Source organism: Rana temporaria, chromosome 3, assembly GCF_905171775.1.
Source record: "Rana temporaria chromosome 3, aRanTem1.1, whole genome shotgun sequence".
NCBI classification, from domain to species: domain Eukaryota; kingdom Metazoa; phylum Chordata; class Amphibia; order Anura; family Ranidae; genus Rana; species Rana temporaria.
The window spans coordinates 113,362,179-113,388,755 of NC_053491.1; positions in this window are offsets into that span (position 1 = coordinate 113,362,179).

Consider the following 26,577-nt stretch of genomic DNA (forward strand, 5'->3'; position numbering starts at 1 on the left):
GTAACTATGTAAGATTCTCAACTACTGTAGTAAATTACCCTCATGTATTTCTTTTTTTGTCGCTTACAAATTGTGAAACTAAACATTTCTGAAACTCTGACAATATCAGTATGGAGATATTGTGGTTTTCATGACAGTAACCATCACCATTTTTTTAGTTAATTAAAAAAAAGCTGACATTTTTATTGCAGGTACTGAGGTTACAAGTCAAGATTAAACTAATAGAAAGATGATTAATTTTGTACTTCTGTCGAGATGTAAGCAGACAAAATGTAACACTATTTTCAATATCATAATATTTTCTAAGGAAGTATTTTCTAGTGAAACCAATGTTTAAAAAAAGAGTGGTGGTTTCCCTCACTTTTAAAATGACTAATCTGACGAATAATACGATTTTCCTCTCAGACAATCTATCTTTACGTTTATGCTTGATGATTAAGCTGAGTAGCAGTTGGGCTGAGCAAAGGTCTTCTTACACACATATACCACAAAATAGTGGTGAATTTTTTTACAGAAACTCCTACAACTTCCTACTATAACAGATAATTCAAGAGACAATAAAAGCACTGTTACAGAAAATACAGTTAGGTTACTCTTGCTGAAGGAAAAATACAAAAACAAGGATCTAGACAAAGTTTGTTAAGTGATATTGAAGTTTATATATATATATATATATATATATATATATATATATAAAAAAACAAACATGTTATACTTAGCTGCTCTGTTTAATGGTTTTGCACAGAGCAGCCTTGATCTTCCTCTTCTAGGGACCCCCGCTGCCGCTCCTAGCTCCCTCTCCCTTTGACCAGTTCCCCCAATAGCAAGGGGGCACTGGTGCATTGCCTCATTGGCTCACTGGTTGTGATTGACAGCAGTGGGTGACAACGGCTCTTGCTGCTGTGTCTTAGACCCCTTTCACATTGAGGAGTTTTTCAGGCGGTACAGCGCTAAAAATAGCGCTGCTATCCCGCCTGACAAACTCCTTCACTGCAGACTCAATGTGAAAGCCTGAGGGCTTTCACACTGAGGCGATGCGCTGGCGGGAGACAAAAAAAATCTCCTGCCAGCAGCATCTTTGGAGCGGTGAGAGGAGCGGTATTAACCCTTTATCGGCCGCTAGCGGGGGCTAATACTGCACCGCTATCGGCTGATTCCCGCGGCAATCCCGGCGGTATAGCCCTGCTATTTTTAGCGGCGTTATAGCGCCACCGCGGCTCCCGCCCCAGTCTGAAAGAGACCTTAGCCAATAAGGAAAGTGGGACCCCAGACAGCTGAGACTACCATGCGCATCACTGAGATAGGAGAGGGCTCAGAAAATATAAGTGGGCAGTGGGGGAGTAGCACTTAGGTTTTTTTTAAGCATGAAGGTAAAAACTCTTCAGTCTTTACAACCACTTTATTATGCTTATTATTATCCGACGGACCAGTTTCAGCGGACAGATCCGATCGTGTGTAGGCCCGACCGGACAATTGTCCGGTGGATCGGACAGTTACCAGCGGACAAAAATTTCTTAGCATGCTAAGAAACCTGTCCGCTGGAAACCTGTCCGTCGGACGTGTTCGGTCGTCTGTACAGACTCACCGGACACGTCCGACCGACCGCCATCCCTCGCATGCGTCGTACTGATTCGACGCATGCGTGGAAGCTTTGAACTTCCAGGGCCGCCCACGTCGCCGCGTCATCGTCGCGGCGATGGCGCGGCCACGTCCCCGCGTATTGTTTACGCGCGGATTTCTGTCTGATGGTGTGTAAAACCATCAGACAGAAATCTCCGGGCGGACTGTCCGTCCGTGTGTACGAGGCCTTAGACTCTTGACAGCACATTGCAAAGAACACTGGTCCTCAGTCATGGCCTTTGAGTGAAATGTGAGACTGTGAGCCTCCAAGAATGTGCATGGTATCTGTCTGAATATTTTCCACATGCATAAAGCTATTCATTCTTTTATGTCATATGATGACATTTGCAACTTTTTATGTTCTGCCACAAATGATACGTATGTAGCATTCCCCCTAGGTGCAACCCTCGAATTTGAGCTTTCTCTTTATATATGGTAGTCCTGATCTTGAGGTGGTGTGGACCTCCCAAGCAGTGTAGCATGGTAACATTTAACATTTCCATCTTAGGGTCTAGTTTTTGGTGTATAGTGAATTACAAAATCAGTTGGGTGCCAATTACTTTAGTCTTTTTTTGCCTTTGTTGAATTCCATTATAGGAGAGAGGATTTAGGGATGCAGGGTACCCAAAATAGGACTGTTATCCTGAGGTACTTATCAGTAGTGGTAGGCCTTTTAAAAGCAGACGCCTGATAATTGCTGGCACCATGAGATCAGCCAGTAAAACCTACCTTAGTAACAAGATGTAACAAGATGGAATACATATAAAATACAAAATGATAAATAGATGAATAGATGATAGATGAAAATCTATGTCTGTTTTTCTATGCCGTTATTTAAGTTGGAATTTATTTTTATAGCATGTCTTGTATTAACTGTCACAGCCTCTAAATGTAATTTTAGCATTTTCTTAGGTCTTAAAAAACTATACTATTTCTGTAAGGGAAGAAGACAGATCTTGCCTTTACCATCTTGCAATCTGCAGCCACCACCAGTACAAATGTCCTGTTTGTGGGAAATGCTTCTCAATCTTGATGGGAGGCATGTGACACTGGGCCTAGATTACATGTTATGAAAGGCAATCACTTAAATTAGGCCCCTTTCACATTGGGACGGAAGGTGCGGTGGCGGTATAGCGCCGCTATACCATCGGTATTCGGCCGCTAGCGTTACGTTTTTTTTTTCTTCCTTCGCCCCAAGTAGTCAGACCGTATTAGCTATCTTGCGCTCTATGCCTGTAAGGGCGTTCAGCTTTCCGAATGCCGGATATACTGCCCCGACTGAGGTAAGAGAGAAAAAGAAAAGAGGGTGCACCTCGTGGCCGTTTAATCCGACTCTACTCGGCTCAACTGAGCGTCTCACCAAACCTTAGGACCCTCTCTTCGACCCGCTGCCACTGCTCGGTATACCTCGATGGGGCATCCCCTTCTGCAGCGCAGCTATGCGGCCACTAATCCCCGCCAGCATTCAGCGCAGGGCTGGGGGATCGTGGGATTCCGAGGCTTCCTTCGGTCATTTACCCGGGGTCTCGCTTACGTCCTGAGTCCCCTCGGTATGTCGGCTCTTGTGCCGGGCTGAGCGGGGCTGAGTCCCCCACTCAGTCTTCGGGTTGTCAGCCTCTCACGCTGGCATCCACCGGTCCGATGCTGGATTCGTCGGGTCCTCGCCACACGCTGCTACGAGCCATGGAGCGCTCCGGCACCTCCCACCCTCACGCAAGTCACGTCCTCATCACGCCCTATCTGCCAGCGTTGCGGTTTTAACCCTCGCTAGCGTCCGAAAAAGGGTTAATACTGCCGGCAATGCGCCTCTACAGAGGCGCATTGCCAGCGGTATAGCCGCGGTTTCCCATTGCTTTCTAATTGCACTCCAAAGGTACTGCTAGCAGGACTTTTGGAGCGGTCCTGCTAGTGCACCGCACCAGTGTGAAAGCCCTCGGGCTTTCACACTGGAGAAACAGCAGCCGATGTTTAGGGTCGGTTTGCAGGCGCTCCAGTGTGAAAGGGGCCTTATGGTTTCCATGATGGTTGGCTGAGTGAGAGCTTAGCAGAGAGGGAGACTACGGAGGCAGGGCTTAACACAAGCAAAAGGCAGAGCTTAATCTTGACTGTGGGAAAGTTAGGGCCACTATGTGCATCCAGGATCTAAAATCCAACGAGGAGCATCAGGGACACAGAGATCAATGTAAAGACTAAGGCCCAGATTCTCAAAAGAGATGCGACGGCGCATTTCCAGATACGCCGTCGTATCTCTGCGTAGCGCCGTCGTATCTATGCGACTGATTCTTAGAATCAGTTACGCATAGATATTCATTAGATCCGACAGGCATAAGTCTCTTACGCCGTCGAATCTTAACTGCAATTTTTTTTCCCCCGCTAGGTGGCGCTTCCGTCGATTTCCCCGTCGAGTATGCAAATTAGCTAGATACGCGAATTCCCGAACGTACGCGCGGCCGACGCAGTAAAGTTACGACGTTTACGTTAGGCTTTTCCCGGCGTAAAGTATGGCCGTCGTTCCCGCGTCGAAAATTAAAAAATTTACACCGTTTGCGTAAGTCGTCCGTGAATGGGGCTGGATGTCATTTACGTTCACGTCGAAACCAATGACGTCCTTGCGACGTCATTTGGAGCAATGCACACTGGGATATTTTAGGGACGGCGCATTCGCAGTTCGTTCGGCGCGGGGATGCACTTCATTTAAATGGAACACGCCCCCTACCCGCCGAGTTTGAATTCCGCCGGGTGATTTACGCTACGCCGCCGCAACTTTACAGGCAAGTGCTTTGTGAATAAAGCCCTTGCCTGAAAAACATTTGCGGCGGCGTAACGTAAATGAAATACGTTACGCCCGCACATTTTTCCGCCCATCTACGTGAATCTGGGCCAAAGAGAAGTACCATAACAGTGTCTAGTGTTTACTACAGTATGTTACATCTTTCTTTTTGAAAGAACTTACAACAGATTAAACAAAGTGCAGGGAATGTTATAGCATAAACGTCAAAGGCATTATAAACCTACCTACCTGTACCTTGTGTTTTCACCTGCAAAAGATGTGCATTGATCATGTAGTTTTGTGATTTAATTTGTAGCCATGTACACACAGCCTATTGTAGGGTAAATCTTCACATTCTGCAATTTCTGTTTGCTTTTTAACATGAGGCATGCGACATGGCACTGCACTGCAGGGTAATAGATGATCTCTGTCTGTAGTCTAAGAACATACACTTCCCATGAGGAAACTACAAATCCCACAATCCCTGGGTCTCTCAGTCTAGTGTTCTGCAGATGAAAACAGCGTAGTAATTTGATTTGACAAATAAAAGCAGGCAAAGCCATGAAGGTAAAACATGTGTTTTCACCACATTAGCATTCCCACATTTGTGATAGACACATTTGGAAGCTACATGATCTGGAACAAGAAGTTGTCTGTCCTTTTGGCAAATAAGGACAAGCTTGGTAATTTAATACATGGACATAGGTGAATTGATCAGCCACGACACCCCAAAATGCAGCCAAAACATGTGAGATCATCTTTACCAGGTTAAGCAAACGAATACCTACGCCGTTAAACACATTATAGTGCCTATCCATAAGGACATTGTGGTGGCTTTAGTGTTCAACTAGATTTTGTAATTCACATAATTCTTTTTTTGGGCACAGCTGCATTAGTATTTTCTGATTCTAGTGCTGAATTGGCAATCTGGTGTATATGTCAGAATGTCATGACTTTTGTACCAGGTAATTAGAAAGTATATGTTCTTCTAGGTCTTTCTATAGGGATCTGATCTCCCTTCTGTAGAAGACCTATGTTTCTTGAAGTCCTGCTGTAGTATTCATTTTGCATTTTTTGTTAGGTCCTTCTTTTAGGCCAGGATAGGTGGAATGACTTGTGGTTGCACCTGGCTGGGTGTTATTGGCAGAGTGGTGTGCAATCTTTACTGGAAGTGTAGGTGTATTTGCTTTACATTTCGCAGAAAATGTTTGACGGTTTGAACCATTCTGTTAATCATTTGATTGTGGAGAGATATGACTGGAAATTTTCTGATAAAAATCCTAGGCTTCAGGTAAAATTTTCAAATTCTGTTAAGACAAACTCTTTTAACCACTTGCCGACCAGCCGCCGTCGTTTTACGGCGGCAGGTCGGCTCCCCTGCGCGAAAGCGCGTAATATAACGTTGGCTCTTGCGCGGGCCACAATGTATGAACAGAAGATCGGTCATTTCCCCTAGTGGGGCCACCCCCTACAGTTAAAACACACCCAGGGAACATACTTAACCCCTTCCCTGCCCCCTAGTGTTAACCCCTTCACTGCCAGTGGCATTTTTATAGTAATCCAATGCATTTTTATAGCACTGATCGCTATAAAAATGCCAGTGGTCCCAAAAATGTGTCAAAAGTGTCCAAAGTGTCCGCCATAATGTCGCAGTACCGAAAAAAAAATCGCTGATCGCCGCCATTACTAGTTAAAAAAAATAATAATAAAAATGCCATAAAAATACCCCCTATTTTGTAAATGATATAACTTTTGCGCAAACCAATCAATAAACGCTTATTGAGATTTTTTTTAACGAAAAATATGTAGAAGAATACGTATTGGCCTAAACTGAGGAAAAACATTTTTTTAATATATTTTTGGGGGATATTTATTATAGCAAAAAGTAAAAAATAATATTTTTTTTCAAAATTGTCGCTCTATTTTTGTTTATAGCGCAAAAACTAAAAACCACAGAGGTGATCAAATACCACCAAACGAAAGCTCTATTTGTGGGAAAAAAAGGATGCCAATTTTGTTTGGGAGCCACGTCGCACGACCGCGCAATTGTCAGTTAAAGCGATGCAGTGCCGAATCTCAAAAAGTGCTCTGGTCTTTGACCAGCAATATGGTCCGGGGGTTAAGTGGTTAAAATCCGATATCTAGAAAAAAAAACATGCTTTGAGCTCCTTAGTTACAGATGTCTGTTTGTTTATGAACGTTATATTTTACAGAAATCAAATTTAATGGGTTTATTTTTTATTTTTGGTAGAGTAGGGAGTAGTTAAAGTGATTGTAAATGATCACCTTGTAAAACAATCCATTTAGTTTAAAATAGAAATGAAAGACAAAATATTTGTGTATAGATATAAAAAAACATTATAAATACCTTTTTATATATGATCACACTCCCTCTGTACTCAGCTGCATAACAGCTGGGGGAGGAGAAGCAGCAAAACACTGAGCTTCCCAGTGAAAGGCTGTGCAGTGGGGGCGTGTCAGGACAAGTCTGATCATTGGAGGAAAGCAGGCTGAGTTCCCAGCACAGATAGAGGACTGGCCATGGTGTTCTCTCCTGTTGAGTGTGGTCAGTTTTTAATAGGAAAGCAAGGGGACTAGCAGGAAAACCAGGGATTTCACACAAAGGAAGCAATACAAAGAGAAGAGAATGCTTTTTCATACAAGTACATGGTACATCAGGCATATACCAGGAATATGAAGCATTCTCAGTTTTGTTGCCATCTTCAATCATTGGCTAGATTAATTGTCACTTGCTATCTGCGAGACACACATAGAAATGAGAAGACATTTTTTCAAAGTGGATAATATGTCCCCTATTCCTTGTCTGCACTTTAGCCCTGGTGCTATACTTTGAAATCATGCTACTTCACTTGATCACGTGATTTCAAAGTATCAGGTCAGCGCGATTCCAGGTGCTACTTGAAAGACATCTGTGCGGCTTCATGCACAGATTTCTATTGAAGTCGCACCCGAAGTTGGCAAAAGTAGTGCAGGAAATACTTTTGCAAATCGGAGCTGCATGGTTAAGCGTTAAGAATCGAGATTGCAATTCTTTCCCCCTCACGATCTTAACAAAGCATTTTCCCGATTCTGAGCAGAGTTCTCTGCTCAAGCCGACAGCTGTAAAAAAAACAGGCAGTCTGCCAAGTTTCAGAACATTCCTCAGCAGCTGAGCTAACTATAAACATTGTAATGTTTTGTTCTTTAGACCAAAGGAATGAACTTCAGTCTTAAATGAGAGAATATACATAATGAATAAAAAAAAAAACGAAAAAAAACAAAACAATAACGTTAGCCCAATTTTATTTGTATAATGTGGAAGATGATGTAACGCTGCAAAAATTGTGAGAGAAACGTGGTCTTTATTCCAAGCAAAAATTGTGATTCGAATTTTTCCTTGATTTGTGCACCTGCTGATCACTGGGAAGACTCACAGGACGAAGCTCTGCCTAACAGGGGGGAGTAATTGATTTTCTTTCCCTGAAGCAGGGAAGGAAAATACATAACATCCCTTATTAAAGGCACCTCACACAGTACACAAAAACACTGGCTAGGCACACGTTTAACCCTTTGAGTGCCCTAGCTGTTTAGCCCTTCCCAGCCAATGTCATTAGTAGAGTGACAGTGAATATTTTTAGGACCGATCCTGCACTGATCCTGATGTTTTAGTATCACTAGCTCTCACAAAGTGTCATTTAGTGTCCGATTTCCTGTCGCAGTATCGCAGTCCCGCTATAAGTCTTTGATCATTGCCATTACTAGTATAAAATAAATTAATTAAAATTCCAGTATATACAGTGAAAAAAGCATTTGATCCCCTGCTGACCTTGCGGGCGCTGCAGAATTTTAGTCTTTCCTTTCTTCCATTTGCGAATAATCGCACCAACTGTTTTCACCCTTTCACCAAGCTGCTTGAATGGGGGTAAATCTTCTGGAGGTCAAGTGAGAAAATGGAAAATGGTCAGCTTCTCTACCAAGACAACAAGTGGATTTTCATAACAGTGGGAAAAAAAGTGACAGCTTAAAGCGGGAGTTCATCCTAAATATAATTTTTCCCCTTAGATGGATGCTCATTTTGTCTAGGGGAATCGGCTAGTTGTTTTAAAATATGAGCTGTACTTACCGTTTTCGAGATGCATCTTCTCCGTCGCTTCCGGGTATGGGTCTTCGGGAGCGGGCGTTCCTTCTTGATTGACAGTCTTCCGAGAGGCCTCCGACGGTCGCATCCATCGCGTCACTAGTAGCCGAAAGAAGCCGAACGTCGGTGCGGCTCTATACTGCGCCTGCGCACAGACGTTCGGCTTCTTTCGGAAAATCGTGACGCGATGGATGCGACCGTCGGAAGCCTCTCGGAAGACTGTCAATCAAAATAGGAACGCCCAGTCCCGCAGCCCATACCCGGAAGCGGCGGAGAAGATGCATCTCAAAAACGGTAAGTACAGCTTCGATTAAAAAAAAACGAGCCGATTCCCCTAGACAAAATGAGCATGAAGCTAAGGGTAAAAAGTGTTATGTACGGGTGAACCCCCGCGTTAATAAGTGTCAGTTTTTCTGCAAACTTGAGAGTCGCTTCTTCCAGTTTTTGAATGTCAGATACTCATGAATTTAGGGAAGAAAACAAACATGGTCGGAAATTGGCAGCTGACAACCGAAAAACAGGCACAGTGGAAGTATAGCAGAGCATGCAAAAATGGCATAGAGGAGGGGAAATTAGTTATACAAATTTCACACCACTGGCGATTCATCAGTTTTACACCAAAAATACATTCTCCTGGCAAAACTCTACAAAGCTGATATGCACATACTGTATACAATCAGTGCTGGGACAAGGCCATTTGGTGCCCAGGGCGAAGATGGCAAACTGCGCCCCCCCCCATTTGATGGGCACAGTGGCGACAATTGATGGCACAGTGGCTGCGTGTGATGGGCACAGTGACTGCGTGTGATGACCACAGTGGCTGCGTGTGATTGGCACAGTGGCTGCGTTTGCTGGGCACAGTGGCGACAATTGATGGCACAGTGGCTGCGTGTGTTGGCACAGTGGCTGCGTGTGTTGGCACAGTGGCTGCGTGTGATGGCACAGTGGCTGCGTGTGATGGCACAGTGGCTGCGTGTGATTGACCCAGTGGCTGCGTTTGATGGACACAGTGGCGACAATTGATGGCACAGTGGCTGCGTTTGATGGGCACAGTGGCGACAATTGATGGTGGCACAGTGGCTGCGTGTGTTGGCACAGTGGCTGCGTGTGTTGGCACAGTGGCTGCGTTTGATGGGCACAGTGGCTGCGTGTGATGGGCCCAGTGGTGACAATTGATGGCACAGTGGCTGTGTGTGTTGGCACAGTGGCTGCGTGTGATGGGCCCAGTGGTGACAATTGATGGCACAGTGGCTGCGTTAGATGGGCACAGTGGCTGCATGTGATGGCACAGTGGCTGTGTTTGGTGGCACAATGAGGCTGCAATTAATGTTTATTATTTTTTTCAGAAAAGGCAAGCGTCGCTCAAAATAACACAAAAACATTTTTTTAAATTGCCATTTTTTATTTTAAAAAATGATGGTCACCTCCCACCTCCCCAATACAGTAATTTAAATTATTTGCTTATTATTTGCTTACTTTTAACTGTTCTGTTGCAGACGCAGTAGCACTAGGTAGGCACTGTAGGCAGGCTCAGCTCCTTGTTACTTGTCCTTGCACACAGCTCCCTGCGCAGTACGAGACGAGTCCTCCCTCTCTCACCTCGCTGTAGCTTGCGATCACGTGACACGCTCGGCTCCCCGCCTTTCCCTCCTATGATTGGCTGGCGTGAGGTCACATGGTCCCGCGATCATGTGACCCACTCGGAGGACACCCGGAGCCGCTATTTGCGGCGTTTTATGTGAAATCCACGCCGCTGGAATGCGCCAACTGATCCTCCATGGGGGGGAGCGAGGAAAGGGAGCCAGGAGCGCACTCGGCAGCCAGTCGGCACACAATTTGTTAAGTGCCACTGCCCGCGCTGTCTATGACACTGATACACACACAACTGGTCTGATTGCGCCCCCCTCCTGTACGAGATGGTAGCGCCCAGGGCACTCGCCCCTCCCGCCCCTGCCTTGTACCGGCCCTGTATACAATAACAAGTTACCAGACATGGGTGGAGTCAGGTGATCAGGGTTCTGTGCCACCTGGATGGCTGTCTGGGTGGACGTGTGTTATGCTGCCCCCAGCTGCTAGGCCAGAAGTCTGAGGAGACTATCTGGGACATCTGGCTGCTAGGCTGTCTGAGGGCCTATCCAGAAGCAGGAGAAGCAGCGCAGGGCTGGGACAGCAGTTTTGGATTCCAACCAAGAGTAACGGTTCAGCCAGACGGGGAACCAGTTGAGATCAGGGGTAGAGGGGAAGCTGTCGCCATGAGGGGACCATCAACCTTGTTACCGGAGACCATTGTGAGTAAACTGGAGTCAGTACCAGAGCAGTCTTCTCACCAGCCGGGGACAGTGAAGAAGTGGGGAAACTTCAGTGAGTGCCAAGCCAAGGACCCAGCAGGAAAACATAAGTGACGCTTGAGTAGGGTGACCATACATCCCCAGTTTCAGGAGACAGTCCCCAGATTGAGGACACTGTCCCCAGACTAAGTTTGTCCCTGGTTTTGTCCCCGGATTGGATTTGAACAGGGGCTGGGGCAATTTCAAAGACAGTCAGCGCAGAATTAAAATAAAGCTCCGCCGCTCCTACTAGCTTAGGGGGGTGTATTTTTTCCATTATCTGTGCCCCTTTCTGATCATCATGTGCGGGTGCATGCCCATTCAGCTCCGCTCTTCTGCCTTGGCTCAAGTCCCGGCCAGCTGCCTGCCTGCTTATCTCCTTGCCTTCCCTGGTGGAGTGATCTTCCTCCCCTCCCCACCCAGTAGTAGCCGGGGCCGGAGAATAAGACTTGACAGGCTGTGAGGCGGGCGGCGACAGGCAGAGATTAGCCGATTGCCGCCTTTACTAGTAAAAAATAAATAAATATGTCCCCGGATTTCATTTAAAAAATCTGGTCACCTTACGCTTGAGGAGCATCAGTGAGTGCCAAGCCAGGGACATAGCAGGTCAGCAGGGGTGACGCTTGAAGAGTATCTGTGAGTGCCAAGCCAGGGACCCCACAGGGAAGCGGGGGTGGCGCTTAAGGAAGATACTGAGTAACGAAAGTGGAAGAGTTTTGGGGATCCATTGGCGATTGGGTCTGAGAGTTTAATGAGAGACTGGGAGCTCAGTGAGTGAAGACCTACAGTGATCGACTGTAGCGTACAAGGAGAACTATTCTGTGTTACCAATAGTTAAGTCTAATTACCGTTAGTGATCTGTTGCCATAGGAGACAGCGGTCCTACCTATACAGAAGTGGTGTCCGGCTGGAGCCCTTCCACTCTATAGCTGTCTACCTATAGAAGTCTCTGGGCCAGATTCACAAAGAGTTACGCCGGCGTATCAGTAGATACGCCGACGTAACTCCGAATCTAAGCCCGTCGTATGTCTAAATGTATTCTCAAACTAAGATACACTTAAACATGCCTAAGATACGACGGCCTGCGCCGTCGTATCTTAGGGTGCAATATTTACGATGGCCGCTAGGTGGCGCGTCCATTGAGGTCGGCGTAGAATATGCTAATGAGTAGTTCACGAACGTACGCTTGCCCGTCGCAGTAAAGATATGCCATTTCTGTAAGAGATACGCGGCGTAAAGATAAACATGCCCCCTAGGTGGCGTATCCTATGTTAAGTATGGCCATCGTTCCCGCGTCGAAATTTTGAAATTTAACGTCGTTTGCGTAACTCGTCCGTGAATAGGGCTGGACGTCAATTACGTTCAGGTCGAAACCAATGACGTCCTTGCGACGTCATTTAGCGCAATGCACGTCGGGAAATTTTAGGGACGGCGCATGCGCATTAGGTTCGGCGCGGGAATGCGCCTAATTTAAATGATCTACGCCCCCTACACGGCTGATTTGAATTACGCGGGCTTTCGCCGGGGGATTTACACTACGCCGCCGCAACTTTACAGGCAAGTGCTTTGTGAATCAAGCACTTGCCCGTAAAACTTGCGGCGGCGTAACGTAAATGAGATACGTTACGCCGCCGCAGATCTACGTGAATCTGGCCCTCTGAGTCTGCCAATTGTCATTGCATCTACTTAAAGCGGAGTTCCACCCACTTTTGAGAGGTGGTCTTGCGGATTGTCACCTGCCACACGTTGCGGATTGTTACTTGCCACACGTTGCGGATGGTCACTTACGTCACCTGCCACGCGTTGCGGATTGTCACCTGCCACACGTTGCGGATTGTTACTTGCCACACGTTGGGATTGTCACCTGCCACACCTTGCGGATTGTCACTTGCTACACGTTGTGGATGGTCACTTATGTCACCTGCCACACGTTGCGGGTTGTCATTTGCCACATCACATGCCACACGTTGCGGATTTTCACTTGCCACATCGTCACCTGACACATGTTGCGGATGGTCACGTGCCACGTCACTTGCCACATGTTGCGGATTGTCACTTGCCACGCGCGTCACCTGCCACGCGTTTCAGGTTGTCACTTGCCACACGTTGCTGATTGCCACTGGCCACAACTTCATCCGCCACACATTACTGATTGTCACCTGCCACAACGTCACCTGCCACACTTTGCGGATGGTCACGTGCCACACATTCCTGCCACACGCTGCGGATTGTCATCTGCCACACGTTGCGGATTGTCATGACGTCACCTGCCACACATTGTGGGTTGCCACTTGCTGTGTCCCAGAATAAAGGCAGGCAGCAGAGAGATGTTGTAATCTCTCTGCTGCCTGTGGCTGCACAGTGAGGGCAGAACTGAGGTGATGCAGGGCAGGCGGTGAGAGATGACATCATCTCTCTGCTCCCCTGCCGCTCACTTGCTGACTGCTCACCCCCCCTTCGAGTGTTCTGCCCGCCCGCTCCTGTCGCCACTAATAGCAGAGGCGCCTGCCCTTCTCACTCGCTGACTGCTCCCCTCCGAGTGCGAGTGTCCTCACAGGCAGCGGAGCGGGCGGAACGGGCTGGCTGGCGGGCATCAGTATGCCGCCCCCCTAAAAGTGCTGCCTGGTACCCATGGTACCACCCGGTCCCATCATAGGGCCGGCCCTGCCTAAGGGTTGTCTTGCTCTGTATATGGCTGGAGGCTATGAGGCCTTGGGACTGATTTGTGGAAATCATTTCATCTTGCATTACACCCATCATGCCTGTTACCCACTCTACAAGGAAGGATGTCAGCTCTCCCAAAGGCTGGTTTCACATCTATGCATTTTTAGTGCTTTTTGCATTTTGCAGATTTGCACTACAGAACATGTTCCATAGGAAACCATGTTAAATGGACTGTAGTGCAAATCTGCAAAATGCAAAAAGCACTAAAAATGCATAGGTGTGAATCCTGCCTAATTCTTAAAGAGGAGTTTCACCCAAATTTGGAACTTCCTCTTAACCCACTCCTCCTTACATGCCACATTTGGCATGTAATTTTTTTGGGGGGGGAGTGGGGGCTTCAGCACGAGTGGGACTTCCTGTCCCACTTCCTCCTTCCTGTAGCCGACTAAGCTTAATCGCCTTCAGGAAGTGGCTGCTGTAGGCGATCGCCTAGGACACGTCACAGGTCCTAGGCGATCTCCTGGCCAATTACACGGCGCGGCGCCGGGCCTCGCCGCTCGCGCATGCGCAGTGCCGCTCGCGCATGCGCAGTGGGTGCCCGGCCGTGAAGCCGAAAGCTGTCACGGCCGGGTGCCCACACTGAAAATGAAGACGCCGGCCGGGGAGGGGGGGAGAGGAGCGGAGCCCCGGCCGGCGCGTCGCTGGAGCGCTGGAGCAGGTAAGTGCCTGTTTATTAAAAGCCAGCAGCTACACTTTTTGTTGCTGCTGACTTTTAATAAACATACAAATGGCTGGAACTCCCCTTTAAGGTCACCATTAGACCTCTGGAGGCCGGGACCCTGCTACATCACTCTTGCCTCCAAACCCTTTTAGAATTATGCAGAAGCTTTCTCCATTCCAACCACTCTATAGTATACTGTACCTCCACCCCCAACCCCAACAAGGTATATAGAACTTTATATTTTCCCCTAAACCCATAGAACTTCTCTCTTCTCTTAACCCCTACAGCAGTATATACAGCAGCAGGGTCCCCTTTTTCTCTATCAGTGTATACAATACGCCTCTCTCTCCCCAGGGCCCCAAATATCTGACAACAATCTGATATTTAATCACTGCAATATTGTTCATGCTTCTTTCTTTTTAAAACAGGATACTGTGATAATCCCAAGGAACAGATCCCCAATGTATTAATTGCTAATACATACCGCTATATGATTGGTACTTCTGTAAGATATCAGTGTGATGAAGGCTTTGAGGCGTACGAAGCAGATACTATAAACTATGACTGTGTCAGAGATGCAGGAAAGATTAAATGGAGGATGAACTGTGAAGACCGCTGCATCAGTAAGTTAACTTAAAAGCTTAAATAGCATTTATAGTAAGTGTATTTTATTGACATCAAATGCAAACTAACAGCTGCATTGTTCATTTCAAAGATTACCACAAAAATAAAAAACACATAGATGGCTGGAAATTTGTCCGATTCCTGCTGAATCTGCTAAAAATGTGAGGAGTGGGTGGCCATGCAAACACCCCCTGGCTCAGCAAAACTCATGTTAACCACTTGCCGACCGCCACACGAACATTTGCTGATTGGCAGAATGGCACGGGCAGGCAAATGGGCATATATATACGTCCCTTTAAATTTGCCGCCGTGTGGGAGCGCACGCCCCTGCCGCGAGCTCCGTGACCATGCCTGCTGGGCCTGCGAGCTGCAGAACAGGGGGAACCTTGTGTAAACACAGGCATCTCCCTGTTCTGCCTTGTGACAGGACACTGAACATCTGCTCCCTGTAATCGGGAGCAGTAATCAATGTCGTGTCACAGTAAGCCCAGCCCCCACACAGTTAGAAACACTCCCTAGGACACACTTAACCCCTTCCCCGCCCCCTACTGGTTAACCCCTTCACTGCCGGTGTCATTTACACAGTAAACAGTGCATTTTTATAGCACTGATCGCTGTATAAATGACAATGGTCCCAAAATAGCGTCAAAAGAGTCCGATGTGTCTGCCGCAATATCACAGTCACAATAAAAATCGCTGATAGCCGCCATTACTAGTAAGAAATAGAAATAAAATATTAATAAAAATGCCATAAAACTATCCCCTATTTTGTAGACGCTATAACTTTTACGCAAACCAATCAATAAACGCTTATTGCGATTTTTTTAACCTAAAAATATGTAGAAGAATACGCATCGGCCTAAACTGAGGAAAACAATTTTTTTTATATATTTATTGTGGATATCCCAGTTGCTAAAACATAAAAAGAAATTTGGTCCCAGCCATCCACATGCTCAGCGTCTAAATGCTAGCTTGGACAAATTGCTAGCGCTGCAACTGCTGCCTTATCAGCTGGTAGACTCTGCCCCCTTTCATGAATTTGTGGAATGTGCTGTACCTCAGTGACAGGTTCCCAAACGCCATTTGTTTTTACAGAAGGCCATTCCGGCTCTCGACCGGCATGTGGAAGACAATGTTTTGGCCTCGTTGGACAGGGCGGTCAGCAGTAAGGTGCATATTACCGCTGACTCATGGTCCAGCAGGCATGGACAGGGATGTTGCCTTTCCTTCACGGTGCACTGGGTAGCTCTGCTGGCAGCAGGGAAGGATGCAGGACGGGGTTCAGTTATGTTTGAGCTTGTTCCGCCACCACACCTCCAAAATGCTAGTGGCGATTCTGCCACAGCTCTCTTCTCCACCCCTCCTCCTTTTCTTCCTCTATGGCCTCTTCTGCAGATTTGTCCTCTGAACCAGCGGTGCTCCGTGAGAGTTCAAGGGGCTAGCACTCAGGCAAAATGATGCAATGCAGTGCTTGCGTTGGTCTGTTTAGGGGACAGATGCCACACTGGGGCAAAGATTCTGTCAGCTCTGCAGGGGCAGGCTAAGAGGTGGTTGATGCCACGCCAGCTTCAGCCAGGAATGGTTGTATGCCACAATGGCACCAACGCTTTCTCCGCCCTCCGACAGGGACACTTGACCCATGTTCCATGTTTGGCACACATCCTGAATTTGGTGGTGCAGCAGTTCTTGAGCAGGTACCCAGGCTTACAGGATCTCCTGAGGCAGGCCAGAAAAGTCTGTGGTCATTTCCGCCGGTCATACAATGCCAGTGCTCGGCTGGCTGACATTCAAAGGGAATGCAACCTGCCCACCAACCGCCTCATTTGTGACATGCCCCCCAGGTGGAACTCAACGTTGGCAATGACCCTGTTTAGCAGGGGCATGTAATTACAATTCTTGATATAATATTTCACGGCAGGGCTCATTCCTGCACCCACCAAGAGTAACTGTGAGGGCTTACAGTGTTGTGGCACCACCAAAGGCCCAATTTTTCTGCCCCTGTTTAACAGGGGCATGTAATTACAATTTTTGATATAGTATTTCACAACAGAGCCCGTTCCTGTGCTCACCAAGAGTAAGTGTGAGGGCTTACAGTGTTCTGGTACCACCAACACCTAAGGCCCAATTAGTATATATACTGATGTTCAGAGTATATAGTACCTGGGGCCCTGGGGGAACCCCACACCATTTTTTTTGTTATTCAGGTGCGCAGTTTCCCTTAATATCCATACCAGACACAAAGGGCCTGGTAATGGACTGAGGGGGAAACCCACGCCGTTTTACTCAATGATTTTTATCTATATTGCCAGGACCCGACAATACATTACAGCCGTAAGCAGTTTTGAATTACATTTTTCCTTTAGAAATGTAATTTTGCTGTGGAATTGTTCTAAACATGGGAAAACTGCACCACTTTACAGGCATACTATAGACAAACCCCAGGCACGATATTTAAAGGAAAATTTCATTTGTATTGTTTCACTTTAAGCATTATTAAAATCACTCCAGATTCACAGAATAGATACGACGGCGTATCTCCTGATACAACGTTGTATCTCTTGTCCTATCTATAGAATCAGTTCCGCATAGATAGCCCTAAGATCCGACAGGTGTAATTGAATTACACCGTTGGATCTTAGGATGCAATACTTCGGCCGCCGCAGGGTGGAGTTTGCGTCGTTTTCCTGCGTCGGGTATGCTAATGAGCATTTACGGCGATCCATGACGGTTTTCGCGTTCGTTACGTTGTCGCTAGTAATTTTTTCCCGACGCAAAGTTAGTCATGATTTTACATGCCCTAACTTTACACGAGCCATGTTAAAGTATGGCCATCGTTCCCGCTTCGAATTTCAATTTTTTTTTTGCGTAAGACGTCCGGGAATACGAAACGCCGTAACTCACGTCGCCGTTCAAAAAAATGACGTCACATCGCGCAAAGCACGGCGGGAATTTAAAAACTGAGCATGCGCAGTACGTCTTGCGCGGGAGCGCGCCTAATTTAAATCGTACACGCCCCATTTGAATTGGGCGGGCTTGCGCCGGACGTGTTTACGATACACTGCCGCAAGTTTACAGGTAAGTGCTTTGTGGATCAGGCACTTACACTGAAAACTTGCGGCGGTGTAACGTAAACGGGTTACGTTGCGCCGCCGCAATTGTACCTGAATCTGGCCCACTGTTCCAGAAAAAACTGCAGTTTTTAAAACTTTTTTTTGCATTGATACATGTCCACCGGGCAGGACCCAGATCCCCAAACACTTTTTATGGCAAGAACTTGTATCCACCAGCTCCGTGATGTCGTCATGGAGGAGCAGAAGAGGACTCCAGTGGCAACCTGTGAAGCTCTGGTGAACTCCATGCCCAAGAGGGTTAAGGCAGTGCTGGAAAATAATGGCTGCCACACAAAATATTGACACTTTGGGCACTATTTGGACATTTTCACTTAGGGGTGTACTATCTTTTGTTGCCAGCAGTTAGACATTAATTGCTGTGTGTTGAGTTATTTACACTCACTACTTTACGTTGTAGTAAAGTGTATTTTCACCAGTGTTGTTACATGAAAAGATATAATAAAATTTACAAAAATGTGAGGGGTGTACTCACTTTTGTGAGATAATAAATATATATATATATATATATATATATATATATATATTATTGTTTATTGAAGTTCATCTTTCAGCCACTAATGTACTGGTATCATATTGCTATGTGCAACTTTTTTTATACACTTACCCATTATTTCACAAAAGTAAAGTTACTTTTTACCATCTTAGGCCCGGATTCACGTATCTTTGTGCGGGCGTAACTTATCCTATATACGTTACGCCTCCGCAACTTTTACAGGCAAGTGCCGTATTCTCAAAAGAAAGTTGCGGCGGCGTAGCGTAAATAGGCCGGCGTAAGCCCGCCTAATTCAAATGTGGTAGATGTGGGCGTGTGTTATTTAAATTTTATGTGACCCCACCTAAATGACGCTTTTTACAAACGGCGCATGTGCCGTCCGTAAAAGTATCCCAGTGCGCATGCTCCAAATTAACCCGCAAGAAGCCAATGCTTTCGGCATTAACGTAAATGACGCCCAGCCCTATTCGCGAACGACTTACGCAAACAACGTAAAATTTTAAAAATTCGACGCGGGAACGACGTCCATACTTAACATTGCATAGCAGGGGTAACTTTAAGCCGGGAAAAGCCTAACGTAAACAGCGTATCTGTACTGCGTCGGCCGGGCGTACATTCGTGAATTCGCGTATCTAGCTGATTTACATATTTCTAGGCGTAAATCAGCGTACACGCCCCTAGCGGCCAGCGTAAATATGCAGTTAAGATCCGACGGCATAAGAGACTTACGCCGGTCGGATCTAATAGAAATCTATGCGTAACTGATTCTAAGAATCAGGCGCATACAGGGCTCAAGTCCTGCGGGAACGCGTGGGAACGGAGTTCCTGCACTTTTTTTTCACAGCAGGAACTCGGTTCCCTTTGCAGGACTAGAGCAGCCGAGCAAGTTCTTTCTAAATCCCGCGATAACTCGCGGTAGACCTCCGCAATGTCTCCTGGGAACAATGACAAAAGCTCCCAGGAGGCATTGCGGCATCAAGGAAGTGATGGAATACCCGCACACTACCCGATGAATCCATATACAGGGAGTGCAGAATTATTAGGCAAATTAGTATTTTGACCACATCATCCTCTTTATGCATGTTGTCTTACTCCAAGCTGTATAGGCTCGAAAGCCTACTACCAATTAAGCATATTAGGTGATGTGCATCTCTGTAATGAGAAGGTGTGTGGTCTAATGACATCAACACCCTATATCAGGTGTGCATAATTATTAGTCAACTTCCTTTCCTTTGGCAAAATAGGTCAAAAGAAGGACTTGACAGGCTCAGAAAAGTCAAAAATAGTGAGATATCTTGCAGAGGGATGCAGCACTCTTAAAATTGCAAAGCTTCTGAAGCGTGATCATCGAACAATCAAGCGTTTCATTCAAAATAGTCAACAGGGTCGCAAGAAGCGTGTGGAAAAACCAAGGCGCAAAATAACTGCCCATGAACTGAGAAAAGTCAAGCGTGCAGCTGCCAAGATGCCACTTGCCACCAGTTTGGCCATATTTCAGAGCTGCAACATCACTGGAGTGCCCAAAAGCACAAGGTGTGCAATACTCAGAGACATGGCCAAGGTAAGAAAGGCTGAAAGACGACCACCACTGAACAAGACACACAAGCTGAAACGTCAAGACTGGGCCAAGAAATATCTCAAGACTGATTTTTCTAAGGTTTTATGGACTGATGAAATGAGAGTGAGTCTTGATGGGCCAGATGGAAGAGCCCGTGGCTGGATTGGTAAAGGGCAGAGAGCTCCAGTCCGACTCAGACGCCAGCAAGGTGGAGGTGGAGTACTGGTTTGGGCTGGTATCATCAAAGATGAGCTTGTGGGGCCTTTTCGGGTTGAGGATGGAGTCAAGCTCAACTCCCAGTCCTACTGCCAGTTTCTGGAAGACACCTTCTTCAAGCAGTGGTACAGGAAGAAGTCTGCATCCTTCAAGAAAAACATGATTTTCATGCAGGACAATGCTCCATCACACGCGTCCAAGTAATCCACAGCGTGGCTGGCAAGAAAGGGTATAAAAGAAGAAAAACGAATGACATGGCCTCCTTGTTCACCTGATCTGAACCCCATTGAGAACCTGTGGTCCATCATCAAATGTGAGATTTACAAGGAGGGAAAACAGTACACCTCTCTGAACAGTGTCTGGGAGGCTGCGGTTGCTGCTGCATGCAATGTTGATGGTGAACAGATCAAAACACTGACATAATCCATGGATGGCAGGCTTTTGAGTTTCCTTGCAAAGAAAGGTGGCTATATTGGTCACTGATTTGTTTTTGTTTTGTTTTTGAATGTCAGAAATGTATATTTGTGAATGTTGAGATGTTATATTGGTTTCACTGGTAAAAATAAATAATTGAAATGGGTATATATTTTTTTTTGTTAAGTTGCCTAATAATTATGCACAGTAATAGTCACCTGCACACACAGATATCCCCCTAAAATAGCTAAAACTAAAAACAAACTAAAAACTACTTCCAAAAATATTCAGCTTTGATATTAATGAGTTTTTTGGGTTCATTGAGAACATGTTTGTTGTTCAATAATAAAATTAATCCTCAAAAATACAACGTGCCTAATAATTCTGCACTCCCTGTACAGGAAGCGGCCAGTAACATAAAGGATTACTAAGGTACAGTGGATCAAAACATGCGGTTTAGTAATTATGCATATGAGCGTATCATTTTTTTTGGGTGGGAGTTCCCACACTTTTTTCCCCAGGACTTGACCCCTGGGCGCATAGATACGACGGCTCAAACTCAGAGATACGACGGCGTATCTGGAGATACGCCGTCGTATCTCCTTTGAGAATCTGGGCCTTAGTCTGTAATTAGTCATGAATGGGAATGACCATAGATGGATTGAAAGTTGTCCGGTCCCTGGTGAACTAGACGGATTTCGATCCATCTATGGCCAGCTTAACAAATAGATCCTTTTAACAATGTAGGTTTATTGTTCATTGTGAAGTTGAAACAAAATTGCATGTCACAAAGAAGGTATATTACATTTTCTATTAATTGTTTTCATGTATGTGTTGGGTATAAAGAAAGACCCAGTGAGAGCCTGGGTGGGCAGAAACAATGATGGCTAGAAAGACTGTGAATATTTTCTAAAGAAATAATAAGCTTGTGATTGTTTTGCAGAGGAGGGGATAGTTATGAATACTGCCTCTAAATGTGTGAGAACAGCGAATAATGATTCTTTGAGCAGTGAAGAGGAAACAACATGGACAGGTAACAGCACACAAACCACTGAATTAAAGTTCAATTCAGTTACTGTTAATTAAGCAGCATGTTGCTTTCCCAAGAGGCATCAATGTTTGTCAACCAGCTCCATCAGTTCACTGGTAATAATAACCATACCTGAACTGCACCAATAGCATTTATGGCGTGTTAGTGAAACATTTTTAAAGTGTTAGCTGGGTACTGGGGGAGAGAAAGTAGAGGTTCCTGTATTCCAGAATGCACTGAATAGAGAATAAGGACAGAGCAGTTCAAGACACTGTGAAGAACAGCCATGTGGTAATACCATTTGCTTTTGTGTGTCGTTTTCGGATTTCTGAAAAAAGTGATCCCAGCGGCAGATCCGCTGCAAAATCACTTTTATAGGCGGCGGATGAGGTGACCCCCTCCCACTGCTTCCTGGTCGTTTTCTAACTTACCGGAGCTATCAGTTAATGATCCAATGCGGCTCTATGCCCTTCAAGGACAAAAGCGACCTCTGACGTCACTTCCGGTTCCCGGGCAAAAACTAAGGGCCAGATCCACAAAGAGCCGCCGTAACTTAAATATTCTGATTTAAGTTACACTGCCGCAAAATTTCTACCTAAGTGCCCGATCCACAAAGCACTTACCTAGAAATTTTTGGGTGTGTAACTTAAATTCCGCCGGCGCAAGGCGTTCCTATTTAAATGGGGGCGAGTCCCATTTAAATTAGGCGCGCTCCCGTGCCGGACGTACTGCGCATGCTCGTGACGTAATTTTCCCGACGTGCATAGCGCAAAATTATGTTACGCCGAGCTTCGTGAATCGCGCCGGGTCAAAAAAATTGCGTCGGGAAAAAAAAAAGATACGGCGAAAAAAAAAAAAAATTAACAGCGTCGCGGGTAAGAAGGGTCTGCTTTTACAAGGTGTAAACAGTTTACACTTTGTAAAAGCAGCCCTAATTTTACACATGCAACTTAATACTTACGGAGAAAAAACGAAGCTGAAAAGCTTTGTGGATCTTCGTAAGTGCTAATTTGCATACCTGAAGCGGCATTTCGACGCAAAATGCCCCCAGCGGCGGCCAAGGTACTGCATCCTAAGATCCGACAGTGTAAGTCCCTTACACATGTCGGATCTTCTGTCTATCTCTTGGAAACTGTGGATCAGTTCCTGTGGATCAGTTCCAAAGATAGAAACAGGGATACGACGGCGGAACAGCAGATCCGCCTGCGTATCTCTTTTGAGGATCTGGCCCTAAGGATTTTTTTTCCTAAAAGGAATTTTTTTTTCTTTTGCTTTTAAAGGTAAATGAGAGATCTGGGGTCTTTTTGACCCCAGATATCTCAATAAATGTCATGGTCTTACCTCTCTCCTGTCTCCTTCGTTTGACATGTGCTGGCGGCCATCTTGGTTTCTAGGTCTCTTGTAGCCTCCCACCCTGCGGCTCCTCCTTCCCACTGGGAGGAGCTGGATACCTGGCTCACATATATAGGAGGTCTGTGACTTCAGTTCCTTGCTTGGTCCTCCTGTGTGCACATGCTTCTAAGACTGCTGCTGCTTCTGGTTCTGATCCTGGCTTCGTCTGACTTCTCTGCTGGTTCCTGATCCTGGCCTCGTCTGACTTCCCTGCTGGTTCCTGATCCTGGCTTCGTCTGACTTCCCTGCTGGTTCCTGATCCTGGCTTCGTCTGACTACCCTTCTGGTTCCTGACCTCTGGTTTCACCATCCGTTGGACTTTTGCTTTACAGCTTGATTTTCAATAAAGCCTTCTTATTTTCACTTACCTCTTGTTGTACGTCTGGTTCATGGTTCCGTAACATTAGGACCAAGCCATGAATTTTGACGGTCCAGAGCCATCCTCGCTACCCACGCTGGTTGCCAGAATTGATCAGCTGGAGTCCCTGTTGGGTCAGTTCGCCGTGGCGTTGCAAACCCTGCTTGAACGCACGGCTCATTTCGCTCCCGTTGCCGATGGGTCGGTCGTCGCTCCTGGGCCCGCTCCTACGGCCGATCCGACTGTTGCGCCAGAGTCTACCTCGACACCTGTTGTTGCGCCTGCGGTGTTTCGGGGTATGTCCGGTTCTGCCCCCCTTCCACAGCGATTTGGGGGAGAGCCAACTCAGTGCCGAGGTTTCCTTAACCAAGTGGGCATTTATTTCGAGTTGCTGCCACATGCCTTTCCCACTGAGAGATCAAAGGTGGGGTTCTTGATCTCGCTGCTCTCGGACAAGGCCTTGGCCTGGGCCAGTCCTTTATGGGAGAACAACAATCCGGTGGTTGCCGAGTTTTCCGGTTTTGTTGCTTCTCTTCGGAAGGTATTCGATGTGCCGGCTCGCGCCGCCTCTGCTGCGAAGCTCCTTATGTCCGTCAGACAGGGTTCACGATCCGTAGCCGAATACGCCATTGAGTTTCGTACCCTGGCAGCAGAGGTAGGTTGGAATAATGAGGCCCTGGTCGCTGCTTTCTCTCATGGTCTCTCGGATGCCTTGAAGGATGAGGTTGCAGCTAAGGACCTACCAGTGGAGCTCGAGGCTCTAATTTCTTTCCTGATTTTGATTGACACCAGACTCAGGGAGAGACCTTCCTTTAAGGTGAGCCTGCGGAGGCCTCCTAACAGTTTGGCGCCTACGTTTGCTGTCCCACCCGTGCCTCCCTCTCCTCCCACGCCTCCTGGTGTTGACTTGTCTGGGGGTGAACCCTCGCAGCTGGGGTTTGCTCGCTTGTCCGAGGGGGAGAGGGTACTCCGGAGACGCGAGGGCCGATGCATGTACTGTGGTCTCGATGGGCATTTTCGGTTGGCATGTCCGAACCGTCCGGGAAACGCTCGCACCTGAGATCCTGTCGGGGGCAGATCTTGGGTGGAGTCTCCTCGTCCCCGGTTTCCCGTGTTGATAAACCACTGATCACTGTTGTCCTCTCCTGGGTCGGGGGCTCGGTGACGACCCAGGCGTTGGTGGACTCTGGTGCTGGTGGTTTTTTCATTGATAGTGAGTTCGCTGCCGCCAATTCCATTCCTCTACAGGCTCGAGGTTCCCCGCTGGCTCTAGAGGCGATAGACGGCAGACCCCTCCAACCGTCACACGTGACTCATGAGACCCTTCCAGTGGGGGTAGCCATTGGTGCCGCTCACAGAGAGTCGGTCTGCTTCCAAGTTATTTCGTCTCCACACTACTCGGTAGTCTTGGGGTACCCCTGGCTCCAGAAGCATAATCCGACTTTTGACTGGAGATCGGCCGAGATCCTCTCATGGTCACCACAGTGTGGGGCTAAGTGCATCCATGGGCCTGTCAAGTTGCTGTGTACTTCCTCGGACTCTCTGTTGCCTCCTGAATACGAGGAGTACCGGGATGTATTCGATAAGGTACGCGCAGTTGCCCTACCTCCGCACCGCCCATATGATTGTGCCATTGAGTTACAACCTGGTGCCGTTCCTCCTCGCGGCAAGGTCTATCCACTGTCGGTTGCGGAGAATGAGGCCATGGAGGAGTACGTGATGGAGGCGCTGTCCCGTGGTCACATTCGCAAATCCTCGTCCCCGGCAGGGGCTGGATTTTTCTTTGTGAAAAAGAAGGGCGGTGAGTTGAGGCCTTGCATCGATTACAGGGGTCTCAATCGCATCACGATCAAGAACGCTTACCCGATACCCTTGATTTCCGAGCTGTTCGATCGCCTTAAAGGGGCCACGGTCTTTACCAAACTCGACCTGAGGGCGGCATATAACCTGGTAAGGATCAAGGCGGGCGATGAGTGGAAGACCGCCTTTAACACCAGGACCGGTCATTATGAATCCTTGGTTATGCCCTTTGGGTTGTGCAATGCGCCCGCAGTTTTTCAGGAATTCATCAACGATGTTTTCCGTGACCTGTTGCAGCAGTGTGTGGTGGTCTATTTGGATGACATCTTGGTATATTCTGAATCCAGGGAGGCCCACATTCTGGATGTCAAACGAGTGTTGCAACGGTTACGAGAGAACAAGCTGTTCGGTAAGCTTGAGAAATGCGAATTTCACCGATCCCAGGTAACCTTCCTAGGTTACATCATTTCCGCTGAGGGGTTCTCCATGGATCCTGAGAAGGTTTCGGCTGTCTTGCAGTGGCCTCAGCCCAGTGGTCTTCGTTCCTTGCAGCGTTTTTTGGGCTTCGCCAATTATTATCGGAAGTTCATCAGGGACTTCTCCATGCTGGCCAAGCCTCTCACGGATCTGACCAGGAAGGGCAGTAATTCCCAGGTCTGGCCGCTCGAGGCCATCAGGGCTTTTGAGGCCCTAAAATCCGCCTTTGTGTCAGCTCCGATTCTGTCTCATCCCAACCCTGGGTTGCCCTTTGTCCTCGAGGTGGACGCGTCCGAGACGGGAGTAGGCGCCCTTCTGTCTCAGCGCAGGACACCAGAGGGTCCGCTGCTTCCTTGTGGGTTTTACTCCCGGAAACTGTCACCCGCGGGGTGCACCGCGGAGGAGGGGCCCTTGAGGGGGAGGTACTGTCATGGTCTTACCTCTCTCCTGTCTCCTTCGTTTGACATGTGCTGGCGGCCATCTTGGTTTCTAGGTCTCTTGTAGCCTCCCACCCTGCGGCTCCTCCTTCCCACTGGGAGGAGCTGGATACCTGGCTCACATATATAGGAGGTCTGTGACTTCAGTTCCTTGCTTGGTCCTCCTGTGTGCACATGCTTCTAAGACTGCTGCTGCTTCTGGTTCTGATCCTGGCTTCGTCTGACTTCTCTGCTGGTTCCTGATCCTGGCCTCGTCTGACTTCCCTGCTGGTTCCTGATCCTGGCTTCGTCTGACTTCCCTGCTGGTTCCTGATCCTGGCTTCGTCTGACTACCCTTCTGGTTCCTGACCTCTGGTTTCACCATCCGTTGGACTTTTGCTTTACAGCTTGATTTTCAATAAAGCCTT